The sequence below is a fragment of the Camelus bactrianus genome, chromosome 31 (assembly GCF_048773025.1).
Source record: "Camelus bactrianus isolate YW-2024 breed Bactrian camel chromosome 31, ASM4877302v1, whole genome shotgun sequence".
NCBI classification, from domain to species: domain Eukaryota; kingdom Metazoa; phylum Chordata; class Mammalia; order Artiodactyla; family Camelidae; genus Camelus; species Camelus bactrianus.
This window is the reverse complement of record NC_133569.1, coordinates 21,800,490-21,817,681: the sequence shown is the minus strand read 5'-3', so window position 1 is coordinate 21,817,681 and position 17,192 is coordinate 21,800,490. Positions and strand designations below refer to the sequence as shown.

At 44.7% G+C, this 17,192-nt stretch overlaps 1 non-coding gene across 1 annotated transcript; it reads right to left on the bottom strand.

Moving 5' to 3' along the window:
• Positions 1 to 6,157: 6,157 nt before the first annotated feature.
• TRNAA-UGC (transfer RNA alanine (anticodon UGC)) lies at positions 6,158 to 6,230 on the bottom strand. The gene has a single exon. It is a non-coding gene; the product is annotated as a tRNA-Ala (tRNA).
• Positions 6,231 to 17,192: the final 10,962 nt, after the last annotated feature.

Below are 17,192 nucleotides of genomic sequence, written 5' to 3'. Positions count from 1 at the left end.
TGTACTTAAAGTCTCTTCCGCCAGGCTGCCCTCTGAGCCGCGGATCCTCTTTCTTCGGGCCATTGACGCTGAGAACCATCCAGGTTGGTGCCTGGCCAGAGCACTCTCCTTGGTACTGCTGGGTCTCCAACATCCGAGCCCTCGAGTTGGCTTTCCTACGTAACAGATCCGCACACCTCTGCAGACACGGGAGCTAGTCAGCACCGCCATGTGTCACTTAAAGGCCAACGTGAAGTCAGTTACAATATCACTGAGCATGTTCTGCCTTTAATAATAATAATAATGATGATGATGATAATAATAATAATAATAATAGTAACAAGTGTTTGTCCTCTCATCATTTATAAGGAAGCTCCCCTGCCATTATATCTTTATATTCTCACAACAGTTCTATGAGGCATTAGCTACCCCAATTTACAATTAGGTATCCCACTTTACAGCTGACAAAACCAAGGCCAGACAGGTTAATAGGATCTGCATATGATCATAGAATACGCGGCAAATCAGAACACAAGCCCGGTCCTCAAATCCCTGATACCACGCTGCTTTCTCTCTGCAGCTTCTTGTATCTCTCTGTCCCCAAATTATAAAGCCCCCTCGTAGCACTCCACACACTGATACCATCTCTCCCCTTTTGTCCTCCTCAGGGCATAATGAGTCCATATGCCTTTTAATCCAGATTCCGCAGAAACTTACCGATGACCTGCTATAGGGCTGCACTGGGGTAGGTATTATGGGACTCAGAACGTGGTTGTAAGTTTCCCAAGACTCTTGTGCCAAGAAGTAAATTTATCCCCAAATCTTATGGACTGAAAGATAGTCAAGAACCTATCCATCCACACCCCCACAAGGGATATTATCATTTTGGCAGAGAAATCCTGAGACCAACAAACTCAACCCAAAAGAAAGGACTCTTAGTGATGGAAATTCAGGCTCTGGAGTAGGTCAGTTGGGACACATATGGTTTTTGGTTGCTTTCCAGTTTTTAAAGTAACCCTTTTCCCTCTCTTTGTATATCACTGTCCACTGGATATCTGCCGCTCTGACCTCCAAGCACACACCCCTGAGAGAAGGCACTGCTCCCTGCAGTGACTGGACATAGCATTCTTTATTCCTTTATTCCCTAAGACCTATCCTATCAGAATCTGGAAGGATCCTCAGGGGCTGGGCTGCCAAGAAAGCTCTCTCAAGGGCAAGCAGGACATCCCTGAGGTGCCTCCCTGCTCTCCACAGCCCCTGCCAAGAGCTCAGTCTTCTGATTACAGGAAGGAGCTGCTTCCTCCTGTTTCCTAACCAGAGCCCTCCTCTGACCCTAATAACAGGGCTGTTGAAATCAGCGATTCCATTTATGCAGCCAGAACCACACAAGCTGAAATCAGCAGGTCAACCACAGAGCTGCATTTAGCAAGGGCAGGTAAGACTGAAGGAGAGAAACGACTGAGAATGGGGAGTGGGGAGGCATTCAGCCATGAACTTGACTTCGTGCTGTTGTCCAGAGCCAGGGCTGAAGATCAGTTTCACGCTCCTTGGCAGTAACACCCACATTTAAGTTGGTCCTATCATCCTCTGTGAAGATTCTGTTCTTTTCTGACTTTATCATTTACAAGCGCGTTTGCCCACAGCATCTCATTTAATCCTCACAGCAATCCTGGAAGGTGAGTGCCGTCATGGGATTCAGAGAAGCACGGCGCAACTGTGGAAAGAATCAGAGCCTGGGTTTCAATCCTAGTCCTCTTTCCACTGGGCCACTCTGCCCTCCAGGTAACACAAGCCTCCACTCGAATTCTACCTCGGGAATCACGAGAATCCGGTGCCCCACTCTTCTCTGCCCAGGTGACAGTTTCTAGGACAGTGAGACCGAGGTGGATTGGGGCCCTTGTTCTTTTAAACATGCACCTGAATGGCTTGTTCCCGCTCTTGGATGTGCTGGCAGCAGGCCTGCCGACTGTTGAGGACACGCAGGGAAGTGCCCTTCTCTCTGCTGATGACAGCTGTTCATCGCCCAGGGTAGGCAGAAAGGGCATGGCCACCACAGACAGTCCGTCTGGCAAGCTCATTCAGGTCAGAAAGAATGGCTTTAGATCAAGCACTCTAAAACCAAAATCATCTTCGCAGGAAAACATCCTTCACACTCCATTGCCCCAACAATTCTGTACCTCAGTTCAGATTGTTCAGTGACCACGGGATAGAATAAGTAAACAATGCTTCATGGCGGCAGGAAGCGACATCGCTCAAACTTTAAAATCCTAGCAGGCAGCATTTCTCGAAGTGTGTTCCAAGGATTCTCCCCAGGAAGAGGTTTGACAGGGGTTGACTCGTGTCCCCCTTAAATACGTTGAAGTGCTACCCCGGTACACGTGGGTGTGACCTTATTTGGAAAGAGGGTCTTTGCAGATGTAACCAAGTTAAGATGAGGTCATACTGGATGCCGTAGGATGGAGTAAGGCGGGCCCTGAATCCAGTATGACGGATGTCCTTATAAGAAGAGGAGAGACACACACGAGGAGAGCACCCTTTGACGGTGGAGGCAGAGCTTGGTGTGATGCGGCTGCAAGCCAAGGAGCGACTGACAAGGATGGTGATCACCACCGGATGCCCAGAAGAATGCACTGAGCAGATCCTCTCCCAGAGCTTTGGAGAGAGCACCGCCCTGCTGACACCCTGATTTAGGGCTTCTGTCCTCCAGAACAGGGAGAGAACTGTTGTTTTATGCCACCCAGTTTACGGAACTACGTTGCAGCTAGCAACCCAAGCTTCTAAAAATGATGGGTTCCCTAGTGCCTTTTTGTTAAGAATCCCACCATAAACCAGTTAAATCATCATCTCTGAGGGGTGGGTATTTTTTAAGTATTTCTTTAAGTCTCCCAGGAGATTCTGACACAACAAACAAAACTGGAAAGGTTTCCTTACCTGTAAGTTTCCCAGCATGGCTAACAGGCTGTAAATTACTAAGAGAGGTATTTAGGAGGCAGAATCTCTCAAGCATATTTGACCTCAGAAACATTTTCTCATTGAGCACCTTCTTCAAGACACATGCATAACAAGTTGGAAAGCATGGATATCTTTTATTGGGTTTTTTATGGTCTCAGTGAGTGATTAGTGTAACACCTGCTTTGAAACCTTTCCAGGCCAAGATTACTGCTCTGATGCTCTGTCTTACAGAGCGCGGCCCTCTTTCACCCATGTGCGCGTGTTCTGGAATAGATCAGCTCTTCTCAGGGAGGAAGTGTGAAAGCACTGGGTCCTTCTTGCCAGTCACATTTCTTAAATAGACTCTTTGATTCTCATTAGTAAACCTTGAAGCTATCCTCTGTCTAGCTGATTGCCAAAGCATATGGCTGTGTCTTTAAATGCTAACAGTAGCTAGCCGTGCTCATTCTCATCAAGGCTCATCTTAACTTGGTTACAGCCTGTGTTCGGTCTGTGTCAGGCAGAGTTGCAAAAATACCGTGTGTGTGTGTTTGTGGCCACACACCCACATTTGTTTACACAAGCCGTCCCAAAGCTCATCATGCATTCTACGATCTCACTAAACAAGTATTCTTTTTTTATTAAAGTATGGTTGATGTACAATGTTGTGTTAGTGTCAGGTGTATAGCAAGTTGATTCAGTTATTTATATATACATACTTTTTCTTTTTCAGATTCTTTTCAGGTTATTACAAGATATTGAATATAGTTCCTGGTGCTATACAATAAATCTTTATTGTTAATCTGTTTTATATATATTAGTGTGTATCTGTTAATCCCAAACTCCTAATTTATCCCTCCCCTCCCTTTCCCCTTTGGTAACCATAAATTTGTTTTCTATGTCTGTGAGTCTGTTTCTGTTTTGTAGATAAGTTCGTCTGTATCATTTTTCTAGATTCCACACATAAGTGATATCATGTTATATTTGTCTTTCTCTGTCTGACTCATTTCATTTAGTATGTTAACTTCTAGGTCCATGTTGCTGCAAATGGGATTCTTTCATTCTTTTTGATGGCTGAGTAATATTCCATTGTGTGTGTGTGTGTGTGTGTGTGTGTGTGTGTGTGTGTGTATCACACATCTTCATCCAGTCTTCTGTCAATGGACACTTAGGTTGTTTCCATGTCTTGTCTGTTATAAACAGTGCTGCTATGAGCATTGGGATGCATGTATGTTTTTGAAAGAAAGTTTTCTTCTTTTCCAGATGTATGTCCAGGAGTGGGATTGCTGGATCATATAGTAGCTCTAGTTTTAGTTTTTTGAGGAAGCTCCATACTGTTCTCCATAGTGGCTGCACCAATTTCCATTCCCACCAACAGTGTAGGAGGGTTCCCTTTTCTCCACATCCTCTCCCGCATTTATTATTTGAGACTTTTGATGATGGCCATTCTGACTGGTGTGAGGTGATGTCTCATTGTAGTTTTGATTTGCATTTCTCTGACAATTAACAATGTTGAGCATCTTTTCATGTGTCTTAAACAGGTATTCTTAACCTATAGTTTATGGATGGAGTGGGGTCCATGAATGTAAAGAGAAAAAAAAATGGATCTTTAGTTTTTCACTAACTCCTTTGAATTATGAATGTAAGCAACAAACCACAAGTGCAGGAATAACAATACTAACTACTCCATCATAAGCAAAATCACAGACATTCATATCATATCACATTACAGGGGTTGCAGGTATCTCCAAATATCATTTATATTCATCATTTCTTGAAAATTACCATGGTTGTTAGATCTGGGATAGACCTTGTTATTTAATACGTGAATGATGAAATTCAGGTGTTATTGATTACACACTTATTTTGTATAATATTTTAATAATTGTTTCTCAGTATAATCCCTGCATTTAAAATGATTCCCTGAATTTTTTTTAAAAAGCATCATTTTGCTTTATAGGCATCACCTGACAGCCAAGGGGGTCTGCGTCACAAAAATGGTGAGGCACCCCTGTTCTAGGTCACCCTCAGTACATACGGATCTCACCTAGGAGACTTGTTGAAAGTACAGAGTCTTGGGTGTTATCCTCAGAGAATCTGATTCGGTTGGTCAGAGGTGAGACCCAGAAATCTATATTTTTAAACCTTACTGTGAGACACTGTTACAGATGGTTTATGGACTGCATTTTGAGAAATAAAGTGCCCTAGGTATTCTTAAATTCATTCTTGGGTCAAACAAGACCATCAGAGTCAAGCCCTGGAGTAATGCTGTTTGCACTCATCTAATTATTTCAGGGTTTACACTTCACTAGGTCAGTGGCACATTAGGAAGATGTCATAAGTGGTGGCTGTATGAAATTTGATGCTGTCCCCACTGTCAAGATGCCCTGAATGCTGTCATCCTCATCACAGCATATTTTTACAGAGATCCCTGGTAGAATTTTTATGGCTCCTGAATCAGAAAAAGTTGTACTACTCCTAAGCAGTTTTTTTGATTTTTGAACATTATTAATCCTGAGATGGTTTTCCTCTTCACACTGGCCATGAGAATCTGAAACTCAACTTGACGTCTTATCTCTAGAAGTCATTGAAAATATAGGCTATGCATCTGTGTCTAAATACTGTTTTGAATGACGTCAGCGATTCTTCACTCAAAGCATACTAGAAACTTCCTTTGCTATTACTGAGAAGCATTGTTACAGCAGGAAGGAAAAAAAGAAAGAAAGAAAGTGCCAAGGCTCAGCCTCTCAGCTGCACCATCCACCACTGAGTCTCCTAGCAGAGAGAACAGAGGAGAGGGTACATTTTCAAGTCTCACCTAGCAGGTGGGTATCAAATGCCGCAGCCCTAAAGGGATCATGGCATAAAGTTTATATAAATAATAAATTTGCAAATTACTGATAAAGTAGCCAGACTATGCTGTCCTGAGCGGCTGATGCTTCCACAGGCTGAAGCAGAGGGGAGCAGGCTGGTGGGGACCCGGCCTGTGAGCCCTGCAGCCCACCCTCCTTCCCGTTCCACAGCCCCAGGCCGACAGGATGATGGATGCAGGAGAAGTGGAGATCAGGGTGCAGCCCAGGAGGGGTTGCTATACATGAGGGATCCCCACCTCTCATGGCCGGGTGCCAGAACTGTCTAGGACAGTCCCCTAAGGTCCCTGCAGCCCAGAATGATGGAGGATCGGGCCCCACATGTTCCTGCTCTCCACTTTCTTTTTTTGAAGGGGGGGGTAATTAGGTTTAAATAATGGAAGTACTGGGGATTGAACCCAGAACCTCGTGCATGCAAAGCAAGCACTCTCCCACTGAGCTATACCCTCCCCTGCCTTGTTCTCCATTCTTAAATGTACTTGACAGAGAGCCAGGAGCTCTAAAGAGGTGGTGATTCAGAAAACAGGTGCCTTAGCTAATCCTAGCACAGATCCATATCAGAAGCCAGGTGGAAACACCTCACAAAAAAGCAGGGGTTACTTTCCCAGGCCACAAAAGCAGGTATGCACATATGGAATTTTCTGAAGCTTCCATTACTCAAGTCATTTTCTAATCCACTTCTCTGTTCTGCCTGCTAGTGAAAGTTTACTTCTAGCCGGTTCATAGTCTTCCAGCCCAGTGGGTGTGTTCCTGTCCCCTCCCTGTGTCACTGGGGTGCCCCTGTTCCAGGATGCTGGGGATAGTGTCTTGGTCAGCCCAGGCTGCTATAATAAAATGTCACGGGAGAAGGGGGCTGAAGCAAAGGACACTTCTCACAGTTCAGAGGCTGGAAAGTCCAAGACTGAGGTGCCAGCAGATTCAGTTCTCAGTGAGGGCCCTCTTCTTGGCTTCTAGATCGACACCACCTTGCTGCAACCTCACATGGCCTCTTCAGTGTGTGAACAGGAAGAGAGGGAGCTTGGGTCTCTCTCCTGCTCACAAAGACACCAGTCCTATTATAAAGTCGGCACCTTCATGACTTAATCTAAACCTAATTACCTCCCAAAGACCCCGCCTCCAAGTGCCATCACATCGAGGCTTCAACCTCAACCTTCAAACCAAGGAGGGTTAGGGCTTCAACGAATGGGTTTGTGGCGGACACAGCCCCAATCCATGACAGGCGAGGAAGGGCAGGGTTTCCTTGGCCCTCCCTGGTCACCAGTCGTCTTGGTGGCATCTCCTGATGCGCGCTCACCCCTGCTGCTTTCTCAGCATCACTCACACCCTCTCGGAGCTCTGCTCAGGCCAGTGGCCTCAGCAGGGATGCTCACGGTGTCCAACCTGCGTGGCCACTTCGGCTTCTCAGCCCGTGGAAGCTCTGTCTTGTAGGCTGGAACAGTGGGGCTCCCAACATGTTCTTTCCAGAAACACAGTGCTCTGAAATCCTGCAGGATTTCGGTTTTTGATCCTGAGCAAACTTTTCTCTCAAATGATTATCTTGGTTACCTATATCCGAGAGTTACGTTGTCAAAAAGTGACCTAGGCTTTGACAGTTTCTGCATTTCTGCTTGAAAGTACAGTGGCTGGTCGGAGGGGAGAGGACAGTGAGCAGGGGTGGCCTGGAGGGAGGTGGCAGAGAGATGACAGGGATAGCATGCAGGTCAAATGATGCTTCCGAATGTATCCTGGGTACCCATCTCTGAGTGCAGTGCCCCCCCTGCCTCTACCATTTCCCTACCTTTACCCTGACTTATTTCTGTTATCCCCTTGAATTTTATGTATGTGTGTATGCGTGTCCAAGACAGAATTTGTTCAAATCCTTTGTAGGTTAAAGTGAGATACAGATAACAAAATGTCACATATGGTGACAGGGAGAAGGGTTCACTAAGCTGTCACTGCTAATTATCTCCACTTTATAGACAATTAACAGTAAGTGCTCATTGAATAGTGGCTATTTTATGATCTCCATTTTTACAGCCGAGGAAATGAAGACTGTAAGAGTTTGAGTGACTTGCACAACGTGATCCAGCTGACGTTCGGGAGAACCAGGAGACAAAATTCTGCCTCTAAACCCTATGCTTTCCCCACTGCAACATATTTCTCCCTTTCTAATAGTTTCTCAAGTGATTTTACATTCTAGCATCCAGTGGATTTATCACACTTCCCTACTGGGGTGTTAAGATGGATCTTCAAATGGTGTTTCTAAAGAACTTCGAATTTCCCAAGTGAACATTCTCATCGAAAACAGCTGTATTGTCAGCTCTTAATTATTGGTGACAGCGAGGGACAGGGGTAGAGCAGCTGGATGAGATTCATAATTAATCACCTTCTCGGAGTCAAGAGTCAGCCTCCTTTTTCCATCGCTTCTCCTGCTGGAGCTGCCCTCTGGGAGAACCCTGTTTCCTGAGAGGCTGAACTCCCAAGGTTTGGGCTGGGGAGAGTTGCCGTGATCAGACAGTGGCATGGAAAAGCAACCCAGGAGAACAAAGGAACACGGGAAGCTTAAGGAGGGAGCAGAGTGGCCCAAGTAAATGAATTTCAAGACTGTTTTTTTAACCAGAAATAGGTACTCAAATCAGTGTTGCAGGTCTGGTTAAATCTCCCTGGATCAGCGTAACCCTTGTTGGAGAGGAGATGGATGTCCTTCAGGCAATCTGAAAAGAGACAGTAACCCAAAGAGTTTACAAACACTTTTTTTTTCAATTTTTATTTCTATTTGGCGAGTTACTGGACCAATCTCAATTTTTGCACCTAGACCCCCAAGGAAAGTGGAGATAACAGAGGGGGCTAGAAACTTGCTGCTTTGTCGTGGAATTGATGTTCTGAGAGCCATGAAGATTACTGAGTACAGCCTGTATGCCAGGTAATGAAACATGCTGATCACAGCAAGGTGAGGGTGGCCATGTGCCCTCTGGCCATTAGCATCAGCGCTTACGAAGGAGTCAGGGTCATCCAACAAGGGAAACCAAGGGGAGGCTTATGCAGTGGATACCATGGAGAAATAAGCAACAAGCCAGAGGTCACACCAGCACAAGACTTATACGTCTGCTCCCTGGATCTCTGACGGAGAAGCTCACGGGGTGTCTGCCTCTACACTCAGCCAAACCCATGAGAAGTAGGTACAATCCCACATCTCTATGACACCTTCCCAGTGTAACCAGCCAGCTCCAACACATGAGACTGAGTTGGACAAAGACATATCTGAACCACTTATGATTTCGTGGCACTGATATGACTGTAGGAGTGATGAAAGCATAAAGGTTAAGGGAAGATTGGATGGAGCCCAATGATCTGTGGGTCCACCGGACCCACCATACCCCAGATAGAGTCTCACCTTTCAGCTGCTCCTCACCAAAAGTCTCTGAAATTTCTACAGCTTCAGAAGACCCCCACCGTCTTTATTTTTAGGTCTTCCCTAGCATGAGTGTTTCTGACCTTCCACCCCAGCTGGAGCTGAGGAAGCCTCTTCCTGCTTCATCCTGGCCACCCACACGATTGGGAACCAGCTCTGAGGTTGGCATCAGGAAGCTTGGGTTTTATTTCTCTGAAATAAATGAACCAAAAAAAAAAAATGACATATAAATAGAACATTGAACGAGGCAGGTAATTACCAGGCTTCCCCTGAAACTCAACCATTTGTGAACCTCTATCAAATGAGGATAGAGAATTTCCCTGGAAGAGTGAGAGAAGGCAGGTGTATGTCCTGATTCTGTGCCGAGAATCTGGATTCCAGTGGCCTAGGGCCCATTTCTGGCTAGCTTTATCTAGGCACCTGAGAAGTAGACTCTGGAAACTATCCTGGAGACTGGAAATTATCCTAGAAACAGGCCTGAGATCCTCTTCTCCCCCAGAAAGATGCCAAAGGCCCTGTCTCTGCTTATGGACACTGATAATGTTGATGAAGGGGGCTCTAATCCCCCAGCGCCATGGGGTCTCCCCACACGGATCAAGGCTCTGGACCGGAAGAGGAGATAGCTCTATCAACCCTGCAACAAAGCAGTAAGCCTTCTGCTCTCCCTGCCATTTACTGTTATTGGTCAAAGCCTGAGTGGTCCCTTATGGGGAATTCAAACTCAGAAATGGAGATTGGCTCAGTAACTCCCCAAATGCCTTGGAGTAATCAGGCATTGAGAGAAATTAACCAGCAAAAGTTTATCCAAATGTGATCATGAGCCAGTTCCTCCAATTCAAAAACTTAAAAAGAAAGAAAGAAAGAAGGAAAGAAAGGAAGGAAGGAAGGAAGGAAGGAAGGAAGGAAGGAAGGAAGGAAGGAAGAAAGAAAGAAAGAAAGAAAGAAAGAAAGAAAGAAAGAAAGAAAGAAAGAAAGAAAGAAAGAAAGAAAGAAAGAAAGAAAAAAAGAAAGAAAGAAAGAAAGAAAGAAAGAAAGAAAGAAAGAAAGAAAGAAAGAAAGAAAGAAAGAAAGAGGAACTCTAAGTCAAACTGATGAAGCTTGAATCTGATTTTCACAGTGTCAATGGTACGCAATCTGATTATTTGTGCATGTCTACACTTCATACCCTTTCTAAAGTCATGTAAACCAATTAATTAATTATGGTGACATAAAGCGGGGTTAAATATAGCCTTACATAGCAATCTACGTACTGATAAATCCTCTATTCCACTCTGGGCTGGCTCTGGACCTGAATTCCTCAAGTCAAGAACGTTATGAAACTGGAGACCTACCCTAGAAATGGGAAGATGAAGAGGAGGACGGGGAGGAGAAAGAGGAAGAGGATGAAGAAGGAAAAGAAACACTGTTCCTGGAAAAGGGTATCCCTGTTAAATAGTCAAGAGGCTGGGACCCCAGAAGCAGGCAGGAAAAAGAGAAGCGATGAGATCCAGTCTGAAGGCCAAACCCACACTCAGATCTAAAAGGCTGGCATCCAGGAAATGAGGGACCAGGAGTGGCCTGGCTGCGGTGACTATGGGAGGGTCCACGGGACCACCGTGCAGAGTGAGCCTTCCTGGGGGTGCGCTGCGGGCACTGGGCCCCCTGCCTCAGACCCCTCCATCTGTGACTGAATGCAACAAGGGTGTCGAGAGCCTGGGGAGGGGGTGACACAAAATCCCCTCCCTCCCCACTCTCCGGTTCCAGCAGAACCAGGCGAGAAGGGCCTCCACCAGCCTCAGGGCCACAGCAACAGCTCCTTTGTGGGGGAGTGGGGTGGGGGGAGTCACTTTTTCTCACAGCAAATCGAAAGGCGAAGAAACATGAATCGGAAGAGTTATCTTTAAGTCAATGATGGTCTCATTTGAAGGGTCTTTTGAGAAGCACTCTTTCAGGCTTTATGAGAAACTGACCAGGGAGGCGCGCTTTGCTGCCTTTGGCTCCTCCTGGCAGATTCCCCTGCAGCCACCAGACATGGGTTGGCTCCAAGAGCCGCCTGCAGCGATCAAGACTCTGTAGTTGGGTCCTCCTGCCTTTGAAATCACCACATCGTGGGCCCCTTCAGCTTACCCCCGACGCCCTCAGTGTGCCTTGTACGCTGCCTGGCACACGGTGGGCCCTAGATAAATATTTGTCAAAGGCTTCTGAAGAGAGTGGCACACCTTTATGCATCTTGTCAGCAGACAAAGTTTCCTCCTAGACTCTCACTCAATGTACCTGGCTCCAACTGGGTTCTTTATAAGCCTATCCCAGCTGGTCAGAGACCACCAAGGTGCCCATAAATGGAGTGTCCCATTGGACATCCCACGCTCCTGGAAGTAGTTCTTCATCTTCCATGGTGACCACGCTATACCCTGTTGAATTTCAGACCATCTTGTCTACCTTACATATGACTCTGGTCTTACTACTGCAGAAAAAGCAGAAAGAATGAGAGGTAGGACCCATTTCCTCTTTTCCCTCTCATACGTAGGGCTCTGAGTCCTAGAAACCATGTTTCTTTTGCCAACAAAACAGGATTAGAAAACCTTTGTTTTTAAAATCATGTGATCTTGGAGACTAAAATAACAAAAAAAAAAAAAAAAAAAAAAGGAGGGGCTGTCTGAAAGGACTAGTACTGGGGGTTGGGACTGGGACAGCAGAGAGACCGTAGAGTGACACAGCGAGACCCTGGAGAAAGTTGGAAAGATTCCAACACTAGGAGGGGACAGAGCACTGTGGTTTCTGGGAGTAGGAAGGGTCTATTTCCTACTCCCTTGCACGCCCCTAGGAGGTGTCAGAATCTCAGAGGGCACTGCCCCTGGGGGCTGCATCTAGGTGATCAGAACTAAGCACAGGGCTCCTGGTCTCAGCAAAGGCCCCCTGTGCCAGCTCACAGGGGAGGCTAAGCTTCGAAGGACTGTGTGGGATGAAAACTGGACATGTTCATCTGAACTGAAGAGCAGAGGGTCCCCAGCAAATTGTCTGCACTTTTTAAGATTCTATGACTCACAACTCAGTGAAGGGAAGGTACAGAGCCCCCAGTTGTGGCTAAGATTGAATTTTCCATTGGCCTGGCAGGATGTGGGCTCAGGATAAATTAGAGTTAGGTGGAAGAAAACTTTCTTTACTTCTCATGTTGCATGTCGAGTACAATTCATCTCCACTAAATAGAGTTGAACTCTGCCCCATCTACAACCCAGCCACACCTGGACTTCACTTTAAGTCCCTGCACTACAGCTGGCAGCATCCAGTTGGGTCTGACTTAGGAGATGCCCATCCGTGTGCTGCCCTCCCTGACCAGCCCAGCCTGGCTGGTCCCAGATATTCCAAGGCAGATCTGCCTTTAAAATGTGTCAACCAACTCCAATTAGAAGTTACTCTTTCGTGGGTTAATCCCTTGCTGCACTGTGCTTTACGATGTCACAATCCCAAAGCTTTGCCACGAATGCTGCCCACCAACCTCCCAAGGACCTCAGCTCTGTGCTGACACACAAAAGCACCTTTCTATTTCAGCCACAGTTCTTGCCTCCAGATTGCAAGCTGCAGCCTTCAGAAGAGCTTTGCTTTGTCCCCGTATTGTCATCCATAAAGAATGAATCTGATATGTGACCAAAAAGAAAGGAGACTGACTTTTAAACAAATCACAGATCTTATGAATCTGGATGAGCCTTCAGTGATGTCACCTTGGGAGGCTGGCCACATACTTACTCCAATAAGGCTGCCACTCCAGGCATGGTTACAGCAACTTCTCTATGGAAGTTGCTTGCAGGGACAATTAGCCAATAACAGAAGAAAAGAGAAAATCAGTCCCCACTCGGTGGCACTGATGGCTCTCAAGTGTGGTTCATTGCTTATGTGTCAGCCTCCCCAGTGCATGTCCTCCTCCAGGGTGTGTGGTGCACAGAACCCAGTACACAGGAGGCACTTCATAAATGCTTGGTAAATACAATAGACTTACCGTATGACCCAGGAATCCTGCTCCTGGGCATATATCCAGAAGGAATCCTACTTTGAAAAGACACCTGCACCCCAATGTTCACAGCAGCACTATTCACAATAGCCAAGACATGCAAACAGCCTAAATGTCCATCAACAGATGACTGGATAAAGAAGATGTGGTAGATTTATACGATGGAATACTATTCAGCCATAAAACCCAACAACATAATGCCATTTGCAGCAACATGGATGTTCCTGGAGAATGTCATTCTAAGTGAAGTCAGCCAGAAAAAGAAAGAAAAACACCATATGAGATCGCTCATATGTGGAATCTAAAAAACAAAACAAAACATAAATACAAAACAGAAACATACTCATAGACATAGAATACAAACTTGCGGTTGCCAAGAGGGCGGTGAGTGGGAAGGGACAGACTGGGATTTCAAAATGTAGAATAGATAAACAAGATTATACTGTATAGCACAGGGAAATATATACACAATCTTGTGGTAGCTCACAGTGAAAAAAAATGTGACAATGAATATATGTATGTTCATATATAATTCAAAAATTGTGCTCTACACTGGAATTTGACACAACATTGTAAAATGACTATAACTCAATTAAAAAAAGTTAAAATAAATAAATAAATACTTGGTAAATACAATAGCCAAGGCATGGAAGCAAACTCAATGTCCACCAATAGATGAACGGGTAAAGATGTGGTGTCTACACACAGTGGAATACTACTCAGCCATAAAAAAGAATGAAATCATTGCATTTGCAGCAACATGGATAGACCTAGAGATAATCATACTAAGTGAAGAGAAAGAGAAATACCATATGATATCACTTACATGTGGCATCTAAAATATGATGCAAATGAAGTTACTACGAAACAGAAACAGACTCATAGACATAGAAAACAAACTTATGGTTACGGGGAGGGAGGGAACAGGGGAGGGATAAATTGGAGTTTGGGATTGGCAGATATAAACTACTATGTATAAAATCGATAAACAACAAGATCCTACTGTATAGCACAGGGAACTATAATCAACATCCTATATTAAACTGTAATGGTAAAGAATATGAAAAAGAATATGTATATATAAGTATAACTGAATCATTTTCTGTACACTGGAAACTAACACAATACTATAAATCAACTGCACTTCAATAAAAATAAATTAATTAAAAAATATATATAAGTGCCTGGTAAATAAACAATGGGCTCCTCATTGGCACGGTGGCTTGTATTTCCTTCCATTTTTTCCCATCTTCTCCATTAGATGCTCATTTTTTATCCATATCCTCCTTTTCTTGCTGCTTAAGTCCCAACAAAAAAATACCTGGGGAGGGAGCTAGAGTTGAGCACAGAGCACAGAGGGACTGAGGCTTCTGTATCCATCTAGATAGGCCAGGCAATGCCATGGCAATCAACAAACCCACAAGCTCAGTGGCTTAAAGCAGAGACAGTTAATTGCTCACTCTTTGTCCAGGTATGAAGCGTGGTGGAAAGGTGAGCAGCTCTGCTTCATGTAGTCATTACTGGGTTGCCTACCACACGCTCAGCAGAGACTTCAGGATTCACACAGCAGAGGAGGAATGGTGAGACTAGAGGTGCTCACACCTGAAACTGAATTCCCTACAGGAAATGACATAAGTTCACCCACAGCCCACATGGCCCACTGGTCTTATGACTGCACTGTCAGAAGGGACACGGAAATAATTGTAACCCTCCTATGTGCCTGGAAGGAGAGGCATACAAGACATGGGTAAGCGTTAGAACTCTCTACTACAAACTGGGTCTGGAAGGCAGCAGGAGAAGATCAATGAACACATCATGTGGTACCTTGTCACATTCGTGGCCCCTCAATGGATTGTGCCTCCCAGAATCTATTCCTTTGCTTAGTTCACCCTCACATTGACTTTGAGCTTGGCCATGTGACTTTCTTTGGCCAATAGGACATCAGCAAATGCAGTGCAAGCCAGGGATTTATAAGGGCTTGCACACTGAGACTTGCTCTCTTGGAATGCTACCACTACCCTGTGGAAAGTCCAGGCTTTCTGCTAGAGAGACCACACAGGAAAAGAATAGCAGAGCCTCAGTTGGTAGCCCCAGCCAACTGGAAGCTGTGTATGAGGGCATCTCCATCAGCCAGCTCCCAGATGAACTGACAACTGAGTGTAAGCATATGACTGAACCCAGCCAACACCATGTGGGACAGAGATAAACCATCCAAGCTAAGCCTGCCCAGATTACTGAACCACAGAGGAGTGAGCAAATAAATGGTTCTTGTTTGAAACCACAAAAACATGGAGTGATTTGTTGCACAGCATTCAATAAATGCTAAAGCAATTCATATCTAGAAGAGGGATACTGCCATGACCAAAATCTAAAACATGTGGTGTTGGCTTTGGGACAAGACAGTGGATAGGAGCTGGGAAGGCAGTGGATAGATTGTTAGCAGAGGCTGGAGAAATGGTGAACAATCTTTTATGTACACTAAAAACGTAGTGAGGAGATTGTTACTAGGAGCTAGGGAAAGGACACTATGTTATGTAGTGGCAGAATCACTGGCAAAAAAAGAAAAAATGTTGCCTGCAGAAAATAACTCAAAAGATATAAAACACTTGATGAACTTATGGATTTAGCTAAGGAGATTTCCAGAGACAATGTGGAAGGCATCAGTTGGATGCTTCCAGTTGTTCCAAAGAGAAATAAGCCAAAGAAGAAACTGTTCAGCGTTCAAGCATGTTTGAGAAGGAATGAAGAAGGCTTAGAAAGTTATGGGTTTAGAAAACAATAAACTGTTTTCCCTGCCTAGTACCTCCAGCTAGGCCAAGGTTCTCGGGTAAGAAATGGCCTCAGCATAAAAATCAAATCAGGGGTGTGCTTGTAAGACCCCTGAAAGGGAATTCCTAGAAGATCCTCTCAACCGGACAAAGGGACTTCTGACAATCTTGAGGGCATTGTCCCACAGCAGTTTGACATGACCAGAGAAAGAAGTCTGTCTCAAAAAGAATGATGGATGAAGTTTTGAGGGTATAGAGTGAATCCCAATATGATTCCTAGGAAATGCACAAGATCTTTAAGAGAGTTTTATTAATGAAAGCACTACAAGGCTGGGCTAAAAGTGAAAGAGATAATTCAAAATGAAAAGAGGCCACCGGACCTCCACGTTCTACAAGCAGGAATCAGACTGAGAAAGCTACTTAGCTACAGATATGTTTAATTTCCCATGAGAAAGAAAATATGTCTCAGAGGGTGGAGTTAAGAACCCCGCCAGAAGATCTAAAAGCCACAGAGAATGAATGACTAGGTAATCCTCTCAAGGAACAGAAGCAGGCTGTAATCAAAGAACATTTTCTGACCCATGCAGGGGAAGCTAACATGTGACCAGCTGGACTTCATAGTCAAAACAGCATGGTATTGGCACAAAAACAGACTTACTGATCAATGGAACCGAATAGAGAGCCCAGAAATGAACCCACACACCTACAGTCAATTAATCTTTGATAAAGGAGGCAAGAACATACAAGGGAGAAAAGACAGTCTCTTCAGCAGTGGTTTTGGGAACACTGGACAGCCACATGTAAATCAATGACGTTAGAATGCTCCCTCACTGCACGTTGCAAAGATAAACTCAAAATGGTTTAAAGACTTAAATATAAGACATGACACCATAAAATTCCTAGAAGAGAGCACAGTAAAAATATTCTCTGATATAAATTAGAGCAATGTTTTCTTAGGTCAGTCTCCCAAGGCAATAGAAATAAAGGCAAAAATAAACACATAGAACCTAATCAAACTTTCACACAGCAAAGGAAACCATAAATAAAATGAAAGACAACCTATGGGCTGGGAGAAAATATTTGCAAATGATGCAGCTGACAAGGGCTGAATTTCCGAAGTATACAAACAGTCATGCAACTCAATAATGAAAAAACAAACAACCCAATCAAAAAATGAGCAAAAAAAAAGACCTAAACAGACATTTCTCCAAAGAAGACATACAGATGGCCAACGAGCACATGAAAAGATGCTCAATAGTGCTAATTAT